Here is a 26,998-nt window from a genome sequence, read left to right as displayed (position 1 = left end):
TGATAAGTTTTTCATTATTATACAAGTAACATGCTAGGTCTGGGTCCCAGTTTCTGATAATTTTTTTATTATTATGCAAGTAACATGCTTAAAGAAGACAAAGAAGGAGATGTGGGAGAAGGGGAAGAAGGAAGGAGGGATAAGGAAGAAGGAAGGAGAAAATATAATCAGAGGGGGAAAAATAACGTATAATCCCATCTCCCAAAAAAGTCACTCAATACTTTGGTGCCTGTCCACCCCCCCCACCCTTCTCCCCACCCTTTATCCACCCTTCCACCCACCCACTCATCCCCCCTTTATGTACCCACCCACCCTTCAACCTACCCATCCATCCACCTACTCATCCATTCATCCATCTGTATCAGAGTTCTTAGTTGTAAACAACAGAATCCACTCTAACAGAAGAGGAATTTATTAAAAAATACTAAGAGGTTTACAGAATCCAGAAGGGAAGGCAGGCTCAGAGGCTCAGTATTCAGGAATGATGCCCAGACCACCCAGAGGTACTTTTCCAGCCAAGCTAGCATGGCAGCTATCAATCAGCACAAATTCTGCAACTTGCGTCTCCTCCCTCCCTTCAACAATGGTGGAAATTGAGTCCCAAAACATCCCTGCTGTTGCTCTAAAGGCCAGATGCCTCCTCCAGGCCCCTTCCCCAGGATGCCTGCTTCCTTAGTTGCTCTCGTCCAAATCAAAATCTCATATGTGGGCCAGCCCCGGCGGTGTAGTGGTTAAGTTCGGTGTGCTCCACTTCGACGGCCTGGGTTCGGTTCCCAGGTGCAGACCTACACCACTCATCTGTCAGTGGCCATGCAGTGGTGCGGCTCACATACAAAAATAAGATTGGCAGCAGATGTTAGCTCAGGGTGAATCTTCCTCAGCAAAACAAACAAACAAACAAATCTCATGTGGGTGCATCAGATTGGTGGAACCTAGGTCACATGCTTACACTTAGTGACAAGGGAGTCTGGGAAAGCAAATTTCTGGCCTTTACTTTGGAGAAGTGGGATTTATGACGTTGGGAAAACCCACCAACATAGGAAAGTTGATCAAAAGATACTAGTGACCATAAGGCATGGCAAATGTCCCCTACACTATGCATTGTTTTTCTCCTAACAAATATAGAGTGATACCAATTTCATCCTTCTCTGAATCTCCAGTGCCTGGCACATAGTAGGCACTGAAAAATGAGGAAGGAAAGGGAGAAAGAGAAGGAGGGATAGATTACACATTTTCATGCTGCCTTCCTAAGCTAGGCTGAATAAGGACTTGATGATTGAGTCCATGGACTCCCAAGGCCTTTTGCAGATCACGAAGGAAGGGGACTCCCTTGCCCGGCCCAGGAGCACAAAGCTGTCCTTTCACCCCCATCAGAGACACACAGCACATGGTATGCAGCATCTGGACCACATGGGATACTGTGTCCTGAGTAGTCACTTTCTCTGTAGCCCACTTGTTGGCTTAATGTCACTCAGGCTGTCACTGCATCTCCTCCCCTCCCCAATCCCAGAGTTTTGTGGGGTTTTAATAGTCTCTGAAGGCCAGTTTCAAACAGTTGCTACAAAGGCAACATGAGAAGCCTCCCAGGGTGATAAAGCTCACTGGCACTAAATTCAAGCGAATCTGTTAAAATCTGTCTTGTTCTTCATGGTCAAGGTGTGCTATCCCAGAATTACAGGCGTCCTGCCTCTTAGAAGTTTAGACTGTAGGTTAATTGGTAAGAGGTGGGGCCAGCCCAGTGGCATAGTGGTTAAGTTTGTGGGCTCTGCTTTGGCAGCCCCAGGGTTGCGAGTTCAGATCCTGGGTGTGGACCTATGCACCACTCGTCAAGCCATGCTGTGGCGGGGTCCCACATGCAAAAATAGAGGAAGATTGGCACGGATATTAGCTCACTGACAATCGTCCTCATCAAAAAAATAAAAATAATAAAATAAAATAATTGGTAAGAGGCAAGACATGCACACTTAAATGACAAGGAACTTGCTTGCTGCCAAATGGGGTAGGAAAACCTCCCTGCTCCCAGGCTTCAGGAACTGCCAGGTCAGCGTAGGCTGGGCAAGATGAGGGAAGGCTGCTAAGAGGTGGGTGTTGAGGGATGAAGTAGCGAGGGTATTGGCTTGGTTGCTGCTGCAAACCTGCATTCTTCCCCAACCCCTCCAAAGCAGGTCAGATCGCGTATCTTAAATTCCTATAGCGTCAGGTACCCCTCCTTATCATGGCTGGATTTCACTTTGGTGATTATCTGATCAATGTCTCCCTCCTCCACGCCACAATGAGCTTGCCATTGTGCCCTAGGAAGGCGTTGGGTGGGCAGAGGCTGGTAAGTACCAGGTCAGGGCGAGGCTGCAGGGAGGGGAGGCTGAGACCCATCACAAAGACTGTCTGCAGACTCCCCCTCCCAGCCCTTTCCCCCAGGGAGGAGCAGCTGATGTGTTTCTGGAGCGTTCCAATCCAATTAGCGCCCTCCCCTGCTCCAAGGAGGGGCCCAAGCCACCACTCGCTTCCCTGAGGTGGAGACCTGGTGGGGAGGGGGTGCTGAGGAGGTCTGAACACCCTGACCCAGCTCCTCCTGGCAGCATGGCTGGCTCGCCGCTACAGAGAAGCTGCTATGACAGCGCCCGTTTCTAGGCGACTGTTCTGGGGAATGGTCTGTTTTGGCAACCAGAGGGCCCCTGGGTAAAGGGGGCCGCCGGCCGCCACGTCATTTGCATAGCAACCTCCTCCCTTCCCCGAGCTGCGTGCTGCTCTGCGGCAGCCCAGCCAGGCGGCTCGAGCCCCTGCCCTCCGCCCGGCCCAACCCAACGCCAGGCCCGCCCTGCGCCCTTAGCCCTGCGCCCTGCTCTGTCACCGCCTTATTGCCCCGGTCCTACCTCCGGGGGAGGCGGAGGCTGCTCGCTGAGCTAGAGCATTTCCAGAAAGGCTGGAGCCCTAGGGAAGTGGGGATATAATGCTTGGGGACAAAACAGAAATGGGGGAGGGCGGATGAAATATAATCTTTTTCAAACCAGAGTCAAAGTCACATGGCTTGGTAGCATCCAAATGCATTGTGGATAACGTGGCTGGCTCACAAAATGTTTCTTGAGGTGAACCCTAAGCTAAGCCCTGGGAGGTACTCAGAAAATGTCTTTTGGATGATTAAATTGCAAGTCTATGTGTGAATTTGGAAATGGATAGGCCTGGAAAAGCTATTTCTTACCTCAAAAAATCAGGCAGTGATATTCTTAAGAAATATTTTCAAATACTTGCAGGATGTGACGTAGTTTTATCTGAATTTCGGAAGAAACCAAAATAGAAAATAGACGGATAGAGAACTCCCGGAGGCCCCCTCTGTCCTGCACACGCCCACCCCGCCCACCGGCTGGAGTCCATGACGCCAGCTGAGATACCAGGCTTGGAGCACGTGGACTGACATTAACTGCCCAAGGACACATGCGCGGGGCTGGAACCCGAGAAGGGGGTTGGGCAGAGGCAGGTCACCCCAGCGGAGCGATCACATTCCCTGGCAGCTGTCCAAGGGGCAGCTCCCGCTGCACCTGTTTGTGGGGCGATTTGCTTTTATCAGTATTGACACAGCAGCAGGGCCAGGGAATAGCATAGTAATAAATAAATGAGAGACAGAGAGGAAAAAAAAGGCCAGAGCCACCAAGGCGAGGCAGAAATGCTGAGGTCCCTTTTTGCTTGTTGTATGTCAGCGCGTTCCAGCCTGTTTCCCCACCCCTGAAATCTCTGAGGATCACCAGCAGGCTCGCCATGGGAGCGCTGGGTCTTAAAGAGAGAGAATTGCAGAGTCGGAAGCGCCTTGAGATCCTGTTGTGCCAGGCCTTCCTAACCAATGGATCTCAAGGTTACTTGGTATCCTCACCTGCCACTTAGGGTTTGTCAGGAATCTCAGCAGGGAACTCCTTCCTCTCTCTGCCAAATTTCAATATCAGGGAGAGAGTAGGATTAAAGTGTAGGTTTTGGAGTTAGTCAAAGCTAGGATCAAATCCTGGCTGTCTAGCTGTGTGATTTTGGGTATATTAACAAACCACTCTGAGCCTCAGTTCCTCCCCAGAAAAATGGAGAAAATAATACTATGTATTGCTGTAAGGATGCAAGAGATGATATAAACAAAGGCCTAGAATAATTCCTCAGTATATGTTCACCTGGGTGCTATTAATACCTATGAACATCTCCTTAGGTTTCTTTAGAGGTTTTGGAGAAAATGCCAAAAAACAAAAACCTGGGGAAACTGATCTGTTGCAGAAATAGGAGAGGGGAAGCAAGAGCCTGACACATTCTTTGTCCTCCAAACAGGGCCAGACATGGCCTCTTGGTCTCTCAGCCTTGTTTCCAGTCTTCAGGGGCTGTGAGCCGACTCACCTCCATTCTAGTACAGCACGGTACGCTAAGTAGGACGCAAGCAAACCTGGTCATCAGAAGCCAGCTGACCAAGCCCAGAGATAAACCGCATTTGTGAAAATTACTTACAATGAGTCATTTTAGACACGGAGGTAGTTTCTCCAGGGGGCAGGCTACTGTAGCCACTAGGAAGGCGGGTTGAGCTGTCCGACCACTGGACTCTAACCCCAGCCCTGATATCTGCTGGTCATGTGCCCGTGACAGGTTACTCAACCTCCATAAGCCTCGGTTTCCTTATCTGTAAATCGGACTTAATAATGCCCCGTAAGCTTGCTGTGAGGATCCAATGCACAAAACGTATGTAGTGAGTGCCAGACGCAGAGAAAGTGCTTAATCACGGTAGCACTTGTGGTCATTGCTGTTAGATGAATGAGGCCAGGGACTGTGTCATATCCATCCATGTATCCCCAGATCCTCCAAGAAAGCCTGGCATTTTGTAGAGTACAGTTATGTTTGATGAATGAATGAATGGCGAGGCCTCTGCCCTCAAGAAGTGAAATCTATCCAGGAGATATAAGACATAAACTGCCTATGCCACTCACACGTAGGAGAGAGCAGAGGGTTAAAAGCCATTCTGCCAGTCCCCAAGCCCCAGAGGCAGACAGCCCCTTTGATCCCAGTTTCATCTATCCAGGATGCTTTCAAGAGAGGAAAACAGGAAGTATCCCTGATAGCCCAGCTTGCTGTTTTTTTTTTTTTTTTTAATGATGGGGGTGGGGTGAGGATGGTCCTTTGGGTCACATTTTGCCAGGAAATCAACCTCCTTCCTTTCAAAGGCTGGGGCTTCCAAAGGGGCAGATAAATAGCTGCTTGCTCAATGCAGGGAGAAAGATGGGGTCCAGAAATGGTAAGGCGGACAGGTTGGGGTTCCTTAGAGGACCATGTGACAGTTACTAGGCTGCAGATGTTTCTAGAGCATGCGGCCCTTCGCATTCACTCAGTCAGTCGCTGTTGACTAAGGACCTGGCCTTGGGCTGGACCCTGGGGTTATGGCTCAGTGTCTACTGTCCAGGGCATGAACAGTCCAAAAAAGACAAAGGACAGTGAGCTCAGAGAAGATGAGCTGAACACAGAAAAATGAGAATGCGCTCAAGGAGAGAAACAGTAGCAGTTAGGAGAAAGCAGTTACAGGAAAGAAAATCGGAAGGGAACAAAAGAAAAAAACGAAAGAACAGAGAAAAGTAAGTGTACAGGAAAAAGAAAGGAGAGCTTCTAAGAATCGGCAGCCAGGGTAGTAAAGGCCTCGTAATAGAGTAACTGGACACGGAGTACGTGCAGAAGGCCGTGACCTCCAGGGACACAGGATGACAAGAGGGGACAGAGCAGGAAGGAGAATAATAGCTTAAGACTGCAGATCTAATTCTAACCTAGCCAGCCCTGAAAAGAGAGCATTTGCTACCCCTCAGCGTGCTAAACTCACATTTATGTTTAACTTGTTTAAATTCAGTTTATACATTTGCCCATGATGGACACGAGAGAACTTTCTAGGAAAGTGGAAATACTCTATCTCTATTGTGATAGAGGTATGGTTTCCATGGGTGAATCCATTTGTCAATATTACAGTTAAGATTTCTGCATTCCGATGTGTGTAAATTTCACCTAACTATACAAAATAACCATCAAGTGGGAGGAGAGGAGGTAGAGGGGTGAAAAAAGAAAAACAGAATGTTGATGATTATCCAAGTTGGGCAAAGGATACGTGGGGGTTCATTATGTTGTTTTGTTGATGTTGAATTTCTTTGAAATTTTTCATAATAAAAAAGTTTTTAAAAATTGCCCATAACGTGTCACTGTTGTCCTCAAGCAAATCCCTGTCAGGTTATCAGGAAGGCAGCAGAGACGTTTTATCTAATCCTCTCTTCCTGTTATAGATGAGGAAATTGAGGTGCACCTTGACTTGTTCGAGATGTTCTCAGATATCAAGTGGCAGAGCTGACGCTGGAATCTCAGGAGGGAGCAGCACCCTTTTGACCTTTTCAACTCTCACCCACTTGTGGGGAGGCAGCTGGAATTTGCCCCTTACCCGGGGTCGCCTTTCCAACCCCCAAGACCAGGTCTTGATGTGCAGGGAGACTGTGCTGGCTAGAGGGGGTCTCTAGGCTGCAAATCACTTTGCTCTCTGTTTTTTGGGGTTTTTTTTTGCTCCACTGTTTTCATTCTGAAAGGTAATCCTGAGCTTGCAGAGATTCAATTAGATCCCCTAGCTGCCACTTCCAAAAGCAGAAAAGGAAACCCACACAATTAAAGATTTCCAGTAACCAAGAGTTAAAAGAGCGGGAGGGCAGAGTCCCGGCTTTGTGGCTAACAGAGGCATTACCCTAGTGCAGTCGATTCAGCTCTCTTACCTTGGTTTCCCCTCATTGGTAAGAAGAGAAGGAAGATTTGGGGTTCTATTATCTTACAGGGCTGTCAGGAGGATCTCAAGAGGTGTGGTTGGAAAACACTTTGAAAAGTAAAAAGGGGCCAGCCCGGTGGCGCAAGCGGTCAAGTGCGCGCGCTCTGCTGCGGCGGCCCGGGGTTCCCCGGTTCGGATCCCGGGCGTGCACTGACGCACTGCTTGGCAAGCCATGCTGTGGCTGCGTCCCATATAAAGTGGAGGAAGATGGGCACGGATGTTAGCCCAGGGCCAGTCTTCCTCAGCAAAAAAAGAGGAGGATTGGCAGATGTTAGCACAGGGCTGATCTCCTCACACAAAAGAAAAAAAAAAGAAAGAAAGAAAAGTAAAAAGAGCCTGCTGTGCAAATGTGAGGTTATCACAGACAGAGAAGGAAGGGCGGGAGAGGGGAGGATGGAAAGCAGGGAGCCTTCTGCAGGATTCTTAAGTACTGTCTTTTGGGTTGTGCCTTAGAGGAAAGACTTATGGGAGACACGGGGATATAACATTTACTGGTGTCTCGCACTATGCCAGACACTGTGTTTTGCTCTCTCTATAACATCTCATTTTCTCCTCCAAAACACCTTATGGGGACTCAGGTACTATTATTTTGCTCACTGTACAGAGGAGAAAAGAGAGGCACAGAGACCCTTCAACAACTCGCCCGAGGTCATACAGCTGGTGAGGGCCGAGCTGTGACTCAAGGCCAGGCCATCCTGGTAGGGAAGCCCACGCCTTTATCTGAGGGCTGGGGGGCCTGAGGAGGCTCCTGGGCACCTGGGCACCCGACTCACTGTCAGGAGACCTGAACTGAGTTCCAGCTCAGCTGCTTATTAGCCATGTGACCTGGGCCGAGTCATGTCACCTCTTGGAGCCCCAGTCTCTTCAGCTGCACAACAGTGATAATAAAACCCCTCCACTTACCCCACGGGGAGGATGTGAGGATTCCATGAAATCACTGATACTGAAGTGCTTTCAAATAGCTGCAAAGGGCGACAGAAGTGAAGAGATCACAATTACTTCTTCAGAGAAGCATTCCTGGATTATCGCAGGGTGACATTCCAGCTCCTCATGTCCTCAGTTTACCTGGAAGTCAGAACCTGGCCTGCGGTCTCTTCAAATATCGTTTTGGTGGAAAGCGAGAAGAGAGGTGACACAGATGGTACCAGCTTAGGTGTTCCCCAAACCAACATATGAGAACATTGGCTGAAGGTCCTATCCCAGTTGCAATTTCAGTGAGGGCTCCTTTCTCCTGTTTGTCGTAAAACAAACAGGGTTTCAGCTACTTGGGCAGGATTTAACTAGTGATCAGTCCTAGAGATAAGTGGATCACGCTCAACAAGCTCACTTGGGAGTAATTTGTACCCAAGGGCAGTTTATAATTTATGTTTTTGAATCCACAGTCAGGGAGCTATCTTTGCAGTGACGAGAGGCAGTCTTCCCATACTGTACACCCCCATCTGTCCAGGACCGAGGTAACTGAGAAACAGGAGACTGAGCAGTGGGCACGGGACCACAGTCAAATGTGTGAATAGCTTGTTCTTAGAAGACTGTAAAAATTTGAGGGCAGGATCTCTTTCCGTTTATCTGTTCTGTACATCCCCCCACTCCCTTACCCTGCATACCCGTAGCACTTAGCACAGAAGCACAGAGAATGTTTGTGAAATGAATGGAATTAGGGGAAAGAGAAGGCAATGGTTTTACAAGTTTCCTGGAGGCCAAGGCAAAGCCTGGTGTGTGACTCCCATGGCACCAGCATGGCTGCCCTAGCCTGGAAACTCACTGTCCTCTCCTCATGCTGCATTCACCTCTATCTAACCTTAGAGCGACCGTATTTCTAAACCCCAAATCAGGAAACAAAGCTTGACAGAATATTTGAAACCAACGATCTATATTCCAGAAGGATTTGTGCCCTTCTGTTTGCACTTGGATTTATAATATCCTCCTTCTGCATTTTGGCAGATTTTTCTCAACCCAAGATGCTAGTTTACAGCTTTCCTTACAGTGAGTAAGTTGACTCCTAAATACATCCAGGGAGATCCCTTGAACTCATCAGTAGACCTTCAAATTAACTCACCCTGTGACTGGTTGGGCCTATTCTGAAGCTTGCCCATTTCTCCATTTCCCTATTCTAATGTCCTTCCTGGAGTCCACTAGACTATCGCCCACCACCCAGAGCACAAATGGGGTGAGTGACAGACTATGGTCAGGATTCTGCTCAAGGGGAGAACTCTTAAGGTTCTGGGTGGGGCAGGAGGAGCCTGGGATTCTAATTCCGATTCTGCTTCCAGTCAATGTGTGTCCTTGGGCAGGTCACTTCTCTCTGGGTCTCATTTGTAAGATGAAGGGGGCTGGTGGAAAGCACAGACTCAAAGTCTTAATTCAAGCAGGCAGTCATGGGGTGAGAGAATTTGCCCACATACTCTGCTTTCCCTCCTGCAGTTGGGGGATAAGCTGTCAGTGCTCCTATCTAAGGCCAACACCTTCACTGGCTGCTAGTTCACATCCCCTCTTCCCTCCAGCAATGCTCCCTCCTCTCTCCTGCATCATCTGTTTTTCCCTCTTTGCTGAATCATTCGCATCAGCATATAAATATATATAAATAAGCTATAATTTCACTCATCTTAAAAAGAGTCTCTTTTGACCCTACTTTCTCTCTAGCTTCTTTCTCAAACCCATTTCAATCACACCACAACTCCACCCAAACTGCTCTTTGTTAAAGTCACCAGTTCCCTCCATTGTGGTTAAACCTAATGGTCATCACTTAGTCTTCATCTCACTTGACTGCTCAGCAAGGATCAGCTGATCATTCCTTCCTCCTTGAAGCACTTTTTTCTCTTGGCTTCCAAGACACTACATTTTCTTGGTTATTCTTCAGGGTCTCTTTTGCCAGGTTGTCCTCATCTCCTTCGCCTCTAAGTGTTGGAGGGTCCTAGGGCTCAGTCCTTGGATCTGTTCCAAATCTTCATTAATCCGTTGGCCATCTCATTCAATGTCATGGTGTTAAATGCTACCTGTCTTAGCCTAGGTTCCCCTAGAAGCAGAACCTTAATAAAAGGTTTGCATGCAGGTAATTTATACGGGAATGAAATTCCAGAGAGCAGAAATGAGGGACAGGGTAAGAGAAACAGAGAAGAAAGGGAAACCAATTCAAGAATGCATTATCAAGCTGACCACCAGTATGGGAGACTGATGTTTTTCTTCACAGAACCTTCTAAGGAGATTCAGATGTCCATCATGGGATGAAAAGGGATCTGCATTTGTCCATCAGCTTCCATTCACCATTGGTTAAGGGCGGCCTCATGAACATCAACTCCCCCATAATTCTGGGTTGTACATATGGCAGTGCTGAGTGCATTCCCCCTGTTATCCTATAGCCACCCATGGGCAGGAAGGAAGAAGCACACAGAGCAGGCAGGGGTGAGGCACTGTCAGTTTATAGCCATTACAAATCTGGCCAATATCAGTTGCATTACATCAGCTGGAGGACAAGATGGGGCCAAAAGGATTTAAAGCGGTGCTTAAGAGGTGTCTGGGGGCCAGCCCCATGGCGTAGTGGTTAAGTGCATGCGCTCCACTGCTGGCAGCCTGGGTTCGGATCCTGGGCTGCACCGATGCACTGCTTGTCAGGCCATGCTGTGGCAGCGTCCCATATAAAGTGGAGGAAGATGGGCACAGATGTTAGCCCAGGGCTAGTCTTCCTCAGCAAAAAAAAAAAAAAAAAAAACAAAAAAAAACAGAGGAGGATTGGCATGGATGTTAGCTCAAGGCTGATCTTCCTCACAAAAAAAAAAAAAAAAGAGGTGTCTGATACATTATCTATATATCCCGATGGGTCTCACATTTATATCTCCAGCCTGGATCTCCCCCTTAAACTCAGGACTCATATATCCACCTGCTTACTCCATATTTCCACTTGGTTGTCTCCTCAAAACCTGCTCCTCTCATCATCTTCTCTTAGTTAATGACAAGTCCATCCTTCCAGATGTTCCTTCCTTCCAAGACAAAGACCTTGGAGACATCCTTGAGTCTGCTCCCCATACAATTTAGCAGTAAATTATGCTGGCTTTACCTTCAAAACATGTCCAAAATGTGACCACTTCTAACCTCCTCTACTCCTTGTCCAAGCCACACGACCAGCCCTCATCTGGATTGCTGCAATTACCTCCTAATTGGTCTCCTTGCTTACTAGCTTATCCTATTACAGTCTATTCTCCACCAGCAGCTAGTGAGCCTTTTAAAATGTAAGTCAGATAATGTCACTCCTTGGCATTTCCTTTCCCCCTTCTCTGCTTTATATTTCTCCATAGCACTTATCACCATCTGACATAATGTATACTTCACATATTTACTTTGTCTATTTTTGTCCACTTCTACTAGAATGAGGGCAAGGATTTTTGTCTCTTTTATCCCCAGTACCCAGAAGAGTGCCTGGTGCGTGGGTGGTGTACAATAAATATTTGTTGACTAAAGTCCATCTCGTTCAAGCCTTTGCACTTTACAGATGAAGAAACTGTAGCCCAGAGATATGACCATGCAAATTACACCTCTTGATGCCTCTACTGTTGTTCTGAATGGCTGGTCTCCATGTTCAGCAACATTGATTGTTAGTTATTATTATGGACATTGGCCATCTAGCCAGTCTGAATAGTAGTTTATAGTCAGGCTCAAATGCACCTCCATGAAATCACTATAGAACGATTCCAAGGCAACGGAAACTTAAGTAACCCATGATCACGTGGTGCAAAGGGAGCAAGCAACAACTGGGGGAATTCAAGGTGAGGGAGTCTCCGCGGTGTATTGAGGGAAGTGTCACATTGAGATCCCCAAAGGCGGAAGTGAGTATTTCAGGTGTGGGAGCAGCAGGAGTGAGGAGACAAAATTACTAACCCCTAATACAGTAGTCCCCCCTTATCTGTAGGGGATACGGTCCAAGACCCCCAGTGGATTCTTGAAACTGCAGATAGTACTGAACATTATATACACTAGGTTTTTTCCTATACATACGTACCTATGATAAAGTTTAATTTATAAATTGGACACAGTAAGAGATGAATAACAATAGCTAATAAAATAGAACAATTATAACAATATACCGTAATAAAAGTTATATGAATGTGGTCTCTCTCTCTCAGCACGTCGTATTGTACTGTACTTGCCCTTCTTCTTGTGATGACGTGAGATGATGCAATGTGATGCGATTATGTGAGGTGAATCACGAAGGCACTGTGACATAGCATTATTTTCGGACCACGGTTGAGCAAGGGTGACTGAAACCACGGAAAGCAAAACCGTGGATAGGGAGGGACTACCGTATATGCCCTTTCCTGCCCCTCATCTCCATGGAGTGGAATGGCAAGACTGGGTTCACTTTGGGTTTGACCTGAGGGGCTAAGTTCTACTCAGCCATGTTCTAGCTGTGTGACCTAGGCAAGTTACTTAACCTCTCTGAACCTTGGTTTCCTCTTCTACAAAATATGGAAGATGATACCTACCACAATGAGTTGTGAGGATTACATGAAATAACAAAAAAAATGCTCAACAGAGTGACACAGGCAAGCAATAAGTAGTACTAGGATTATTACTATGATTCTTTGACCAGGTCAGAGGACTATGCAGCAGTAAGTGCCTGGGCGGATCAGGAGAAAGTTGTGAATGGCACAGAGAGTTGTACTGGGGAAAACGCTGGGGCCAGATCATGGAGGACACTGAACGCCAAGCTGAAGTCTTGGCAGTGTGAAGTTACTAAAGGATCTAGACCAGGGAACACACAGAACATTGAGTGACTGTGACCAAAGAGAACTTGACGGCCAGAAGACCAATGGAAAGGAAGAGCCTGCCATCACCCAGCCCTCCTCAGGTCCCTGCACATCCCCCGATCACTGCTCTGTCGGTCCTGTTGCAGACCTGTTTTAGGTCTCTCTATCTCCTAGAAGGGCCTGGAGCTCAGGGACCAGGGCGCAGTCATCCCTACCCTCAGAGCTTGGCACACGCCTGGCACATAGTACGGCTCCATGAGTGTTTGTTCTGGTCTTAATAACCTAGAGTGACTGCTATGGCAGCAATTCAAGGGTGTCATGGTGAAAGCCTGGGTGGGGATAGTGGTGGTGAGAAGGAGCAGGCTCAAATCATAGGAAACCTGGAGGAATTAGCATCTGTTGCAATAATTCTTTCTAGTAGAAAATCAAGAAGACATGGAACCCAGGCCAAGAGGGAAAATACGCGTCTGAGTCCCAAGTCTGCTCCCGGCTCTGGGTCCTTGGGTAATTTTTAACCATTTTGTGGGCACATGTGGTGCGCATGTCAGGGAGGGGGCAGATAGAATGCGAGGTAACAGAGGTAAACGTGTGCTGAGCTTTTAAAGGTTTTGAACTCAAGCTCTGCCAACCAGTAGCTGGTTGAACCTGGATATGTCATTTGCACTTTCTGAGGCTCTATCTAGAAAATGAGGATAAAAAAGGGATAATAATGCCTGCTCTACCTTCCAGGGTAGTGGAAAGGATCAAATAGATTGTGGATATTCAAATGATTTGGAAACTGTCAAGTGTTTTAAAATGTAAAGCAGTGTTAGGAATATGCTTGTGATTAATACTTGCATCCTCGGCCCGGTGATGTATTGGTTAAGTTCGAATGCTCCGCTTACACAGCCTGGGGTTCACGGGTTTGGATCCTGGGCGCGGACCTACACGTCGTTTATCAGGCCATGCTGTGGCGGCATCCCGTATACAAAATGGAGGAAGATGGGCATAGATGTTAGCTCAGGGACAATATTCCTCAAGCAAAAAGAGGAAGATTGGCAACAGATGTTAGCTCAGGGCTAATCTTCCTCACTGAAAAAAATAAAATACCCCCATCCTATTCTATTCAGTTCTTCAGTTAAAATGATGAGGGTACCAGCTTTGAAGGCCCAAGGCCTAAGTCACTTCACAAACACATATATAGGTTTTGTTTTTCTTCCTCTGTAAAAAGGGGAAACAAAGACCTCTGGTGACTGGGTTTCTCAGCTCTAAGGGTGAGTTGTCAGTCCAGCTCCTGGGCGACAGGGAGTAGCAGGAAACCATAAAGTCTGAGCCAGTCCTTCAGTCCTTCATCTCCCAGGTGAAGTTCCCACCTCCTCAGAGATCTACCCCCTGCTGCTTTGGGGAGCTACAAAGTGTCCACTCCTCAACTAGGGACTAAGACAGAAGATTGCCCATCTGAATATTCAGTTATAAATTACCACAAAATGGGGATTAGAGGAGAGATAAGAAAGACATTGTTTTTTTTAAATTTTTTTTATATTTTACTTTATTTATTTATATATATATTTTGTGTGTGTGTGTGTGAGGAAGACTAGCCCTGAGCTAACATCCATGCCCATCTTCCTCTACTTTATATGGGACACCGCCACAGCATCTGGACAATCAGTGCGTCGGTGCGCGCCGGGGATCCGAACCTGCGAACCCCAGGCCGCCGCAGCGGAGCGCATGTACTTAACTGCTGCACCACCAGGCCGACCCCCGCGAAAGACATTCTTTTAAAGCTCTCAGTGGCTCCAGAAAACTAGGTTGTACTAGACTGAAGGCATTTTGGCATCCATTAAAACTGCAAACTCTCAGACTCCACCCCAATCCCCTCCCCCAGACCTACTGAATCCGAATCTGCATTTAACACCATCCCCAGGTGATTCCTGTACAGGTTTCAACTATAAAGCATCCCGTAAGGGAAGGGTCAAAGGCAGGGAAAAGGTGGAGTTACAAAGACTCAAGTTGACAGTGCATATCAGAGCACTATCAGGGCATAGAGAAGGGGGTCTTGGCCAGCAGACTTGGAATATTAAGGTCCCAAGGGCAAAGGTCATTCCTACTGTGGAGATAGGTGAGTCTGGCTATCCAGCCTGATGCCCCTAAGCTTTCAAGTCATCTGACCATTCCTTGCAATAAACCTGTGCTCCCCAAACAGGTTACCAGTTGGCTTCTCCTTATAGGACATAACATGCTGGGCATATTGACGCAAAGATTCAGGTCCACTCGACAGACATTTTTCTCTTTGTAAACTAAACAATTGGCATGCCTATTTTATATACTAATCAAACAAAGTCAGATGAGGGCCCACTTCTGGACTATGATAAATTAACCAAGGTGAAAATTAGACAGCCCTGTCTTGAGACAGCCCAGCCAGACAGCAGGCCTTTTCCAACTAACCATCTCTCATCTCCATCCCTCCTCTATCTTTAAATTTCTAGCTATATCACGGAATTTGACTCCGTTGTTCGTTGTTCCTCTAGCATCACATTTCTCAATTTTGTGCTACCAACTGGTAAGTTCCTTGAGGGCAGCCAAGGGCTGCAACTGAAAACATATTTGTTGAAAGGGTCCATCACCTGCTGTGAATATAAACCCAGAAAAGAAAGGAAGTGCCTGCGATTAAAAGAAACCACAATCTCTTGTCTGGGGATTATTTCACTGAGGTTTTGATACCGAAAAAAACAGGAAGTAAATTATATGTGGACCAATAAGGGAACGGTTAAGTGAATTACAGTGTACAGATATATATACTCAACGTAGTGCTATGCAGCTACTGTCCACATAGACTACGTGTAGAAATCTGGAAAATACTAATGATATATATTCTGTGACAATCAGAGTCCCAGCAGGAAACAGACGGCACACTCAAAATCGGGAAATCTGAAGAGTTTAATAAAGGGACTATTGACAAAGGTGTGGGCAGCTTTTGGAAAAACATCAGAGCAGAGGGGAGCTGTTTCCACTTCCGGGCTAGGCCTGAAGGGGTAAGTGGTGTCCTACTGGAACATGGAGAGAGGACTACATGGAGAGGGGCTCCAGACAGGTGCTGTGGCCTTTAAGGGAGGGAATCGGCTAGTCTGCAGTGACCCCGACGGGAGGGAGGCGGGGATGAAATATCCCTCAAACCCAGGCAGACGCCGGAGGAGGGCAAAGGAGCACACAGCAGGGAGAAGGCAGCTGGTGAGAGAATCTGCAGGGGCAAACAGTAGATATCCAGCACCCTGAATTACTAGGGGGAAGAAAAGAAACCACGATGCAAAATTGGAGGTGCAGTACAGGGATGTTAAGATATATATATATATATATATATATACATTTGAAAAAAGGTCCACCGGAAATCCACCCAAAAGGCAATCAATTTTGTAGGAAGGTGTCGGGGCGTGGGCCGGGGATTCGGATGAGATGGCGAGTTGTTGATTTTCAATTATTGATAATGTGGCTATGCTGCTTTTCTAATAAAACAGAATCAATGAAGCAAGCTGAGGAAAAGTGAATGCGGGAGGAGAGAGCAGCGTAAGCTCTCCTCGCCTTACTGCATAGCACCCACTGGAGCCACGCCTCTGGTATCCTTCCATCCCTTCATTGTACGAAGGGGAGAAATGACTTGTTCAAAGTCATAAGGCAGATTACTGGTAAACTGGGAGGAAATCTGGATTTCCTCCACCACACGCGCGCACACAAACACACACACTCAGGTTTCCAAACCGTCCTAACCTCTGCATTCATCTCCACGCCGCCCCTGCCTCCTTTCCTGCCTCCACTCACTCCCTAACCTTGTTCTCTTCTGCCGCCAGTTCTAGAGCTACCCCGATTTGAAGCAGCTAAACGCCTCACACCCTTCATCTCACAGTCTGAACGATAAATCCTGCAGGACAGCTCATTCCATTCAAGCCCTTCACACTCTCCTTTGAGTAGCTGGGTGGTCTCTTCTGCCAAAGCGGGGGCTGCTTGCCCTTCCTTCCACTTAGCATTCCCCCAGGAGCCAAGGACTTCCCGGGAGCCAGGCATTCGCCTCCAAAACAATATCCAGATACGACACAGCCCTCCCAACCCCCTTTCAGAGCCAGACCATAAAATAAAGCCGCGTGGGCCTTGCACCCCTGGATGGATTCCTTTGTCTGGGTTGGAAACAGCCTGAAAAGATGAAAGGGGCTTCCACTGTGACCTCTTCGCCTCTTGTTATCTTGTGCCCACTCCCCTTAGCCTCTCTGAAGCAGACAGCAGCCTTTTCCCATGGTCACTGGGGTTAACAACGTCTTAGCAGCCCTCGGAGAGAGGAATGTGAGGAATGTACCTGCCTAAGGGGCGATTATTTTCATCAAGGACAGGCTGAAATGGATAATGAGGTCAAAAACAAATGCCATCTCTTTCTCAAAGGACTCTCTAAAGAGAGGCTATTAGATGTAGCTCATTAGTTGGGGGGTGGCGGATAGAGAGCTACTTTTTAGACCGCTGCTTGAAGAGAGAGGGAGGCATTTTGCCCAGTTTAGATTCTTCTCCAGCTCAGTAGGGGGCTAAGTTTAGACTAAGATTTAAGCTTTTATATATCTGAATTTCATTCAAGTATAGGCAACAAGTGACATCCCGGACTGAAAGAAAAGATTTGCAAGAGAATGTATCATAACAATACGGGTGAGGTTCACGGCAAAAAACCAAATATCTGAAAATCAAATTTGGAAAACTGATGAACCTGAGTTTATATATAAAAATATATTTATCATGTGTTAGCGTCTTTACAAAATGTCCCCTTTGCGTTAGTTATCATCAGCACCGTAATTCGGTCACTAACTCCCCACCCCTCAACCCCAGATTTTATCATAACTTGCAAACTGGAATCTCCACTTCTAAACTCTTTCCCTTCCAAATCTTCCTGTATCCAACACAGGTTCAAATGAAACTGAAGGCATCGTGCCCTAATCAAAAACCCTCATTGCCCACCATGGCAGAATGTGAAAACATTATGAGCTAACGTAGTGCCCCGGGGGCGGTGGACACTCTTTTCCCTTCCCTTTTTCTTTATAGCACCATAAAATGAAGTTCAAACTCTCTAGATGGCATTTAAAGCTCTCCAAAATGTGAACCTAATTAACTGTCAATCTGTAACACCCCCCCAACTTTGCTGACATGGTCTCGGGCAGTGGCAGAGGCACAACAAACTCTTCTGAGCATGTTTCGGTTCTTTTTTGGGTTTAATTTTCTCAGGGAAAAAAAAACACACAAAAAAAGAACTTCAGGGTTGGTTCAGTGTAGGAGAATCACTTGCTGGAACACTATGGGGGGACAGAGAAGGCCAAAGCCGAATGAGTCGCCTCCCAGAGTGCCCCATAAGACAGGAGGGGGCCTGGATGTGCACACATAAACACACACTGGAGAAAAAAAGCACACCCCAAAACAAAAATCTACAAAGAAAAGGGAAAAGAATAAACTGAGGATATAGAGTGCAGTGATGAAGAGCATAGGCACTTCCTAACCGGGGCTAGTATCTTATCTTCTCTCTAAGCCTGGGTTTCCTCACCTGTAAAATGGTGTTAATAATACCTACCTCTTAGGGTTGTATTACAAAAGGAGATGTGAGAAAAGCATTTAGCAGACTGTCTGGCCCATAGCGAGTTCTATAAGTGTTAGCTCTGACGCTGATAATGGTGTAGACCAGTATCCGCAGAAGCTGTTCTTTGCATAAAAAGACAAGCCTGCTCCCTGTGGAACATGCTGGACTCCAAGTTCCCTGACCAGGCTGGGCTCACTCTGGCCTTTGTACCTTTGCTCCAGCTCCTCTCCTTCTGGAATGTACTCTCCCCTCCTCATATCTCAAGATTCCACTCAAAGAACACCTTCCAGTGAGGCCTTCGCTGACCAGCCCCTCACCTCCAGCCCAGCAGAACTAATTCCTCCCTCCACCAAGGGACCATAGCTCTAGGACAGTACTTCTCACAGTGTATAATAATGGCTTATGTATATGCTGGTTTCCACAGTTAGAATATTAACCTCTTGAGTATTAGTTTTGGAATTCCCAGTGTCCAACACAGTCGCGGATCTAAACTGCCCAGATGGCCGATCAGTGTTTGTGGAAGGAATGAACAAAGGAATGGCTTGTCCCTGAGGGTACCTGCATGGCCTCACACCAAATCCCACCCACGGAGCCTCTCAGCCCTCAGACCCTTGTTGACACCTGTTTGAGAGAAACACCACTCCTGGCGGATCCCTGGAACCTACCAGGGTATTATTGCATTTTCAGCTGCTGCCTCCACCCCACCTTGTGTGAGCTGCTGACCAGCTGGAGATGCTACAAGGAGCGTGACTCAGGGTGGCCAAAAGATAGTTCAGTCCCCAAACAACAGAATTCAGTTATAGGATGGTGTCCAAACTGCCACTCTAGGAAATGTTTGCAAATCCACCTGTACAATGTCGTTTATTAATACTAACAACTTGGTCAGCTTGCCTCTTCTTCAGCTACTAGGAAGCTCAGAAGAACAAAATGATAACTGATTACTTTGAATTTTTGTCCAGTAGTCGTGAAAAACACAAACGAGCCTGGTCCTTCTCCCAACGCAGAGCCCCAGTCCCGAGTATTCATTGCGAGATATGGGGTCAAATTCAAGGGTACAGTCTGTGGTCTTGGCATAGGACAAAGATATTGGGTCCTCATAGGAATAAAGCCAATGACCTCAGTCTCGTTAGCACCTGTTATAGACAAGAGAACTAATGGGCCACAGCCAGAGCTTCAGGGCTGCCAGAGGGGTGATCCAGGGGGTGATGCCACCAAGGTGATGTAAGGGGTGAAGCTGGGTCTCCAGTCAGGTCTGAGTCACTTTAGGGCTGCACCACTTAGCTATGGGAATATGCAAGTAGGTAAATCTCTGAGCCTTGTTTCTTCATCTCCGTAATGGGGATAATAACGTAAACCAGAGGATGGAGGTAGGAGGATAAATGTGACAATGTAAACTACGTAGTACCGTGCACATCATGAGTGATTCCTCAATGAAAGGTAGTGGAAAGTTATAGATATATAAGCTGGAATAACAGGGGTCCAGTAAATAAGCGGAAGTTAGGGAATATGTATGTCTGTGGGTTGGGAAGGGAGAGAAGAGGGGAAGACGGCGGCTCTAGGATGAACTTTAGTCTCCAAAGGCAAGGGTGGGGGAAGGACTGAAGAGAAGAGGCGGATATCAAGGTGATGAAATCGTCTCTCCCAAAGTCCGAGAGTCATCTGCTCATCTGACAGCCCCCACATTCCTCACCATGTATCCCGCCTTGTCCAGGGCCCTGCCCCACTAAATCCACTAGGATCCGCAGGGACCCTGGGAGTCATTCAATGATGGTCTTATATTTTAAGATCTGGAGGGAAATCTTCAACATCATTAAATCTCACCAGGTCATTTTATCAACATCATTAAATCTCACCATGTCATTTTATCAGTGAGGGAACTGAGGCCCGGAGAGAAACAGTAACTTGCCCAAGGTCATTGTTCTAGTCCTGCCTCTGCCACTAACGTGCTGTGCAGCCTTGGGCAAGTTGCTTCTCCTCTCTGGGCCTGCAATTTCCTCCTCTGTAAAATGCAGGGCTTGTAGCATTTAGAGATCTAAGTTCTCTTCAACTCTGACCTTTGCTGTATTAAAATAATGGTCCCTTCTACCACTCTCAAGTTTAGACAGTAGATTCCTCACTCCCCCCACCTCAACATCTGTCTCACACACAAAAGTCAAGAAAAAACATGGTTGAGGGCCAGCCCGGTGGTGTAATGGTTAAGTGCGTGCGCTCTGCTTCGGTGGCCCAGGGTTCACAGGTTCAGATCCCAGGCGCACATCAACGCACCGCTTGTCAAGCCATGCTGTGGCGGCGTCCCATATAAAGTAGAGGAGGATGGGCACGGATGTTAGCCCAAGGCCAGTCTTCCTCAGCAAAAAGAGAAGGATTGGCAACAGATGTTAGCTCAGGGCTAATCTTCCTCACAAAAAAAAAAAAAAAAAAGGAAAGGAAAAACATGTTTGGATAACTTTTGAGCTCACTCAATTTTAACCAAGTACTAGTTTTCACCAGGCATGAGGACAAGAAGAGAGTGGGCATGCAGTAGAATCTGCCAGAGGAGGCTGGTAGCTCCCAGGCACATGCCTGGTGTGCCCAGCCCCTGTGATCTCGTCCCTGCAGGGTTCCCCAGAGCTGGCAGCGTGGCGGGGATAAAGAAGGCCAGCGATCGCACCTTACATGGCCATCCCTGAGGCCGCCCGGAATCCCTGGGATTACACAGACTTCTGGAGGGCTTGGAGCAAGTGCACGTCACCTGCTGCCGCCACAAGTGTGCCTGGGCTTCTGCAGTCTCCGTCTTGTGACCGAGGAATTTTTAAATGGAAGCTCTGAGCTCACAAAGAAGAAAATGTCTCCCTGATGTCACACAGTTGCTGCCAATTCATCAGCTCAAGCTAAAGGTCAGAGAGAGGGAAGCCACTGCTCCAGGGTCCTGTGGCTGCTCCCTCAGATGGGGCTTCCCTTCCAGCAGGCTTCCCGCCAGCCACCCGGGCCAGCCCCGCCGTGGAAGCCAAGCCGAGGGCTGTTTGCATTTCCAGGGCACGCACAGAGGCAGTCCTAACACCACTTAGCTGCTTCTGCCCTTCCCTTCGCAGACGTTAACCAGTTCATCCCCCCAGCCCTCTCCCACCACCGCTCTCTCCGCGGACAGTCAGGGCGTACCTTGGAACCTTGAGATAATGCTGTCCTGAGGGTCCTTCCCTGGGATCACATCAGCGGTAAAACCAAACTGCATAGAGATTCTATTAGTATTTTAATAACTAAATGCAGTGGACAAATAGCAAAGACTAGGAGTCTTACTGCCTAGGGAGACAGCCTGGTTCCACCACTTCCTAGAAGTGTGGTATTTGCCAATTACTTAACCTCTCTGAGCCTGCCTCCTGACCTGGAAGAGATAATAAGAATATTTATCTCATAGTGTTGTGCTAAGGATTCCATGTGAAGCACTGGGACAGAGCCTGGCGTATAGTAAGTGCCCAGTAAATGTCGGCTTGTACTCAACACTCACAGCTAGACCTGGGCAAGTTACTTAATCTGAGTCTTCGTTTCCTCATCTGCCCAGAGGGGATAGGCTTATGCAATTGACAGGGTCGCTGTGAGAATTCAGTGAGAACGAACATAAAGCAATTAACAGCACCTAGCGTTGGAAAAATAAATGGTGGCTGCTGGGACTATTCTCTCCATCAATCAAACTGTGATCGGTAAGGAAGGCACGATGTATTCATTATAAAACACCTCCTCAAAGCCTGACACAGTCCTTGGCCCCCCACAAGTCATAACCTAAAGATGAGACAGATAAAAAACATGTATGTGATCAAACTTGGACACATCAAATTTTTTTTTTAATTAAGTTTTAGGGTTTTTCCCTCTTTAGAGGACTGTTTTCAATTCTGGCCTAAGTTTCCAGAGAGAAGAGAGAGACGAAAGAGAAAGTTACGTGGGTAAGAGAGAAAGGATTAACTGGGGTGACCACAAGCAGACAGTAGATGGAAAATGAAGTGACGTCAAGGAGGAGGCTGAAATAACTGAGTAATGAGAGAGCAGTGGATTTCTCTAGAACTGGAAGGGACCACAGTCTAGGGCTCTACTTCAAATGTAAAGAACAGACCTGGAAAGACAACAGCAACAGCCACTGCCTGCCCACAGTGGCTCACCATGCCTGCCCCGTGCTGCCTGTGGGTCTCCCTCTCGTGGACCCTCGGAGCGCCCCAAACCCAGACGCCACAGTCAGTGATTGACTGAAGGCTGCCCCTCATATCCGTCTGTTGTCAACCCTGCCTCTCCTTCCTCCCTGGCACCCCCCCATCCTTCACTTCTCCAGGCGCAGGGAAGTTCCAGATGAAGTTGTGATAAAGGTAAAATTGAGGCTTTTCTTCTGGGGTCCTCTCTCCCCTTCCTCTCGCTCCACTCTGCAGTGACACAAACAGGTGCGTCCTGTCAGGAAACACCTCATTCCCTGGGATTCTCCCCCTCACCTCTTCCCCCCAGGCCTCCCACTTTCCCTTAAGACAAAGGTGTTCCAGGATCTCAGTTTTATCTTTCCATGGGGCATTAATATTTTAATGACAAGATCTAGAGATTCCACATAAATACATCATCTTCTGTAAACATTTCCTGAGCCTATACCTAATTGCCAGGCACTATGCTAGGCACTTTCACTTTCTCACAAGTACCCTCTTCCTGTGGGTGGACGCATCAGCTTCCCAGATGCTTCAGATGGGAAACCTTGGAGAATCACAGCGCATGACTCTCCCCACCCTCCTGCCCTGCAAATCCAGGCCACGACCGAGTGTCGAGAGATTTTACTTCTGCCCCCATACATGCTTCTCCCTCTCCATTTACACGGGGCACCTCTCCTCAGCCCTTCCTTGTCTGTCACCTGTACCTTTTTCACAGATGCCCCTGTCTCTGGCCTTATCTTCCTCTAACCACTCCTGCACAACTGCCTCATCTTCCTCAAAAACCCGCTTCATCACATTATCCCCCCCAACTTCAAATCTTTCCATGGTTCCCCCCAAATTTTATTGAAGGTCCTTCGTAACCCTGCCCTAACGCTTCCAAGTGGGATATATTCATAGAGCCATGCCTTATCTATGACAGGGGTTTCAGGGAGGGGTGGAGGAGGGGGTTTCAGGGTACCGGTCTGACCAGAGGGCTGTGTACACAGGAGGGCCTGGTGCCGTGTGGTTGGGGTGAAAATCTGAATCATAGTCACTGAGGGCAGCCAGATTCCTATCTGGGAAATCAGGGCAGTGTGAAGGGTGAGGCCAAACTGTAAACAGAATGAGGAATGAGGTCAGAAGCTGATGGGGACCAGAATCATGTCTAGATGCAGTTCAAGGAAACGGAAATGGTACAGGACTGAGGCTGTGAATTGAATTATAAGAGGGTATTGGAGACCTGCTATCCTGCTCTACGTGGGGATGAGGGTGGGGAAGCAGCCCTCGAAATCTCCTTTTCCTCTGGCTTTGCTCTTTGGTTTGTCATGTGTGTGTAAATGCTGTCTTCCCTGCTGCCCACAGTTTCACACCCTTCACATGTCCGAGGTTGCATGGCGGTGAACGTGGAAACAGGGCTACATCTGCCCCTTAGCAGGGGATGTGCTAAGGAGGCAAGCTTGAACTCACGTTCATAGGCTGGCAAATTACTTTCCATCTCCACGTCTCAGATTCCTCATCTGTAAAGTGAGAATAATAATAACTCCACTTCATAACAGTGTTACATAATAATAACATTACTATGAGGATTAGCCAAGCAAATATTTGTAAAACGCTTAGGACAGTGTTTGGCACATAGTAGATGTTGTATAAGTGTTAGTTAAATAAAAATAAGGTGCCCTGCTGGTAAATACGGCCAGTACTCAAAGCCAGTTCTAATTTTAACATTCGAGTCCTTAGATCCTCCACCACTAAGGTCAACAGCAGGTTATGATGAACTGAGCTGACTATAGGACTTTCAAAAATTAATTTTCATTTTCAACTAAGAATGGAAAAACATGCTGTTGGCTTGTTTTACTTGGGCATACAGGAAATATCTTTTGAATTACTACCCTTACTTGTTCTTAGGAAACCACTAAGAAATCCAGAAGGACCAGTTCAAATAATAGTACCCAGGCCGGCCCCACGGCTTAGCGGTTAAGTGCGCGCGCTCCGCTGCTGGCGGCCTGGGTTCAGATCCCGGGCGCGCACCGACGCACCGCTTCTCCGGCCATGCTGAGGCCGCGTCCCACATACGGCAACTAGAAGGATGTGTAGCTATGACATACAACTATCTACTGGGGCACTGGGGGAAAAATAAATAAACAAAATTTAAAAAATTAAAAAAAAAACAAATAATAGTACCTATCCCAAATTTAATAGACCTTGGAAAAAAAGAGTCAAACTTAGAAAATGACTGTGGGTGTGAAGAAGGAACAGCATGAATTAGGGAAGCTCAGTTGAACCTGGCAAGGTTCAAGGCAATAGCTCAGGTTGGAAAGGTAGCAGAGAGCAGATAACGCAAAGAGGAGGAAAGATTCTATTTATTTTTTGCAAAACTGTTGCGGAGAGGGTGTTTGGAAAAGAGAGAAAGAAGAGGGAGAATGTGAGTGTGTGGTTTGTAAAATGATAAAAAAAATGGACCCCGTGTATTGTTATAGTTCAGTAGCAATTCGAAGAAGATAGTGCAAAAGTCTGTTTGGTCTAGCAATCTATCAACCAGAAACCTTTAATAACTGATCCTCTCCCGCGACTACAATATGGCACTAATAGATGTTTGAAAATGATGAGCCTGAGAGACTGCAAAATCCCAAACAGCTTTCAGAAACAAGAGAATAAAGATTAAATGAAGCTTGGTATGGTTTGTGACAAGTGTATTTTATTGTATTCTAATTTTTCCAAAACAAGCAATATTTTTGTCATCTGTAGCATGTGGTGATTTATATGCTATCTAATAACTTTCTACCCATCATAATACTAGAACAATACGTTGCCTGATTATGGTTGGTATCAGGATTTAATAAATATTCCTTTTCTCTGAATCTTGTCTGCTTCCATGTTCCCACTCCTTATCTTTTATGCCTGTCTCTGCCAGAGCAGGATTTTATTTTAGGTGCACACCTGACCTGATGGTCTTCCACTATTTTTATTCTTCCCTAAAACAGAGTGTGTCCCTGGCCTTAGGAACCACTTACCCCGCCTCGCACAAGTTTCACCCTCCTGTTTCGCACTCGGGGTGGAGGTTCTGAGGTGGACATTCCCTTTCTCATAACAGACAACAAGGAAGGTCACTCACCTGTGTAGAATTTAAAAAATAAACACATCTCTTGGGAGCTAAGGGCCTCGGAGAGCGGGGTCGGTGACCATTGTGTGGTGCAGAGCACGTGGCTTAACTAGAACAGAAACAGATCCTGCCAGGACCACCCCGGGGATGCCCGGGACACAAAGCAGATTGTGCCCACAGGGCCCCACATGCCTCACCCGCAGAGGAGGTTCTCCCGCCTTTTCTAATTACCTTCCCATTCCTTTCGCTCCCCTTCTCAGCCCGCAGTTCAGGGCTCTGCATACCACAGGGGTCAGACACAAATAAAATCCATACATGGACTCCATTCTCGGGTCACAGAATTTGGTTAACGACTCAGACTGAAGATGGCCCCGACTTCCGCCACCCTTCCCCACCACGAAATCTCTGCTTGTAAACAACAGTCACTTAGTAACACCCTCCATCAGTTTCCTTTGGGCTATTATTCATCACCGACTAACCTTAAACCAACTTCATCTTCACAGGCCTCCCCCCAGAAGAGAGGAAATTCCACAGCTCTGATGTGATGTGAAACGTGATCTGCACGCCCCAGCACTCTTTCTTTCTCACTCTCCCAGCCAGTTCCCAAACTGAGTCTCCCTGGCTCCTCTCGAAGCCGCCTGCTCTCGTCCCCCTCTCCACCCCCCACATCTTTCCCTCTCCATTTTACACACTGTAACCTGATAGGCTGGAAATGCAGTTTCTTTCATCTCTCATTTCCCACATCCTGAAAGTCTGCAGAGAAGGAGCCCACCCAGATAAAGGAATTCCAAGCATGTGCATCCCACTCCCCCTTTAACTCCATTCACAAAGCAGATTACTAATGGCCCGAGGCTCCAGGGAGGCCCTACTCCCCTCCTCACCCCGCTCTCCAAAGAGTTTACTCATTCCTCCTCCTTGCTCCCCACCGGCACAAAAGCCTGAGTCCACAGGCCCAGAACCAAAAATTAACTTTTCCTTGGACTCTGATTCTAAAGAAAGCTTTCAAACTTCACTCTGATTGGGACTGCAACGGCTAGGAGATTCTGTCTACCATTCATCTGTGCCCTCCGAGTGTTTCTAGATAAGAGGGCTCAGGGAAAATGTGTCATTGGATCAGGGGGAAAAGATAGAAATGTAACACATGATGTTTCAAGGAGACAAGCTCAAGATCACAGACCGTTCTAACCCAGAGACATTTCTTTCCAACAGAAATTGTTTCGAGGCCAGAAGAAAAGATGCTTTATTTGAGGGACTGGGCAGAGAACGGGTGTGTGTCCGTGGAGAGAGGTTCTGGTAACATTTTTGCTAATAAATTTCTGGAGCTGAAATATCCTATTATAATTCTTCACTACCTGGAAATTAGTGATTACAAAACATGCCCCTGAGTCAGTTCTTTAGTCACTTTCTCATGAGTTCTGTCACTGATAGGGAGAGATTCTCTGACCTCAACCTCAAAGGGTAGGAAGTACCTCCCAAGCATCCCCTTTCATTAAGGATGATAAACTGTCTTATCCATCCTTCAGGGAGGGTGTGAAAGCTGTTTTGAATCTGTACCAGCTCTGGAATAATCAGTTCCCTGAGTTTACTAGTCGCTGTGTGAATCAGAATTTCCTGTATCAAAGAGTCCTCCCCAGTCCTGATATTAGGGAGTAC

General features: G+C 47.2%; 1 long non-coding RNA gene across 3 annotated transcripts; it reads right to left on the bottom strand.

Moving 5' to 3' along the window:
• Positions 1-402: 402 nt before the first annotated feature.
• LOC131413706 (uncharacterized) lies at positions 403-25,981 on the bottom strand. 3 transcript variants are annotated; one of them, XR_009222010.1, is made up of 5 exons: positions 25,358-25,981; positions 23,713-23,762; positions 7,700-7,758; positions 3,197-3,266; positions 403-824 (listed from the first exon to the last, which is right to left on the bottom strand). It is a non-coding gene; the product is annotated as an uncharacterized LOC131413706 (long non-coding RNA). The 3 variants fall into 3 exon arrangements; XR_009222011.1 differs by lacking the exon at positions 3,197-3,266 and having other exon boundaries at positions 403-872; XR_009222012.1 differs by lacking the exon at positions 3,197-3,266.
• Positions 25,982-26,998: the final 1,017 nt, after the last annotated feature.

This window comes from Diceros bicornis, chromosome 14, assembly GCF_020826845.1.
Source record: "Diceros bicornis minor isolate mBicDic1 chromosome 14, mDicBic1.mat.cur, whole genome shotgun sequence".
Taxonomy (NCBI): domain Eukaryota; kingdom Metazoa; phylum Chordata; class Mammalia; order Perissodactyla; family Rhinocerotidae; genus Diceros; species Diceros bicornis.
This window is presented reverse-complemented; position numbering and strand designations above follow the sequence as displayed.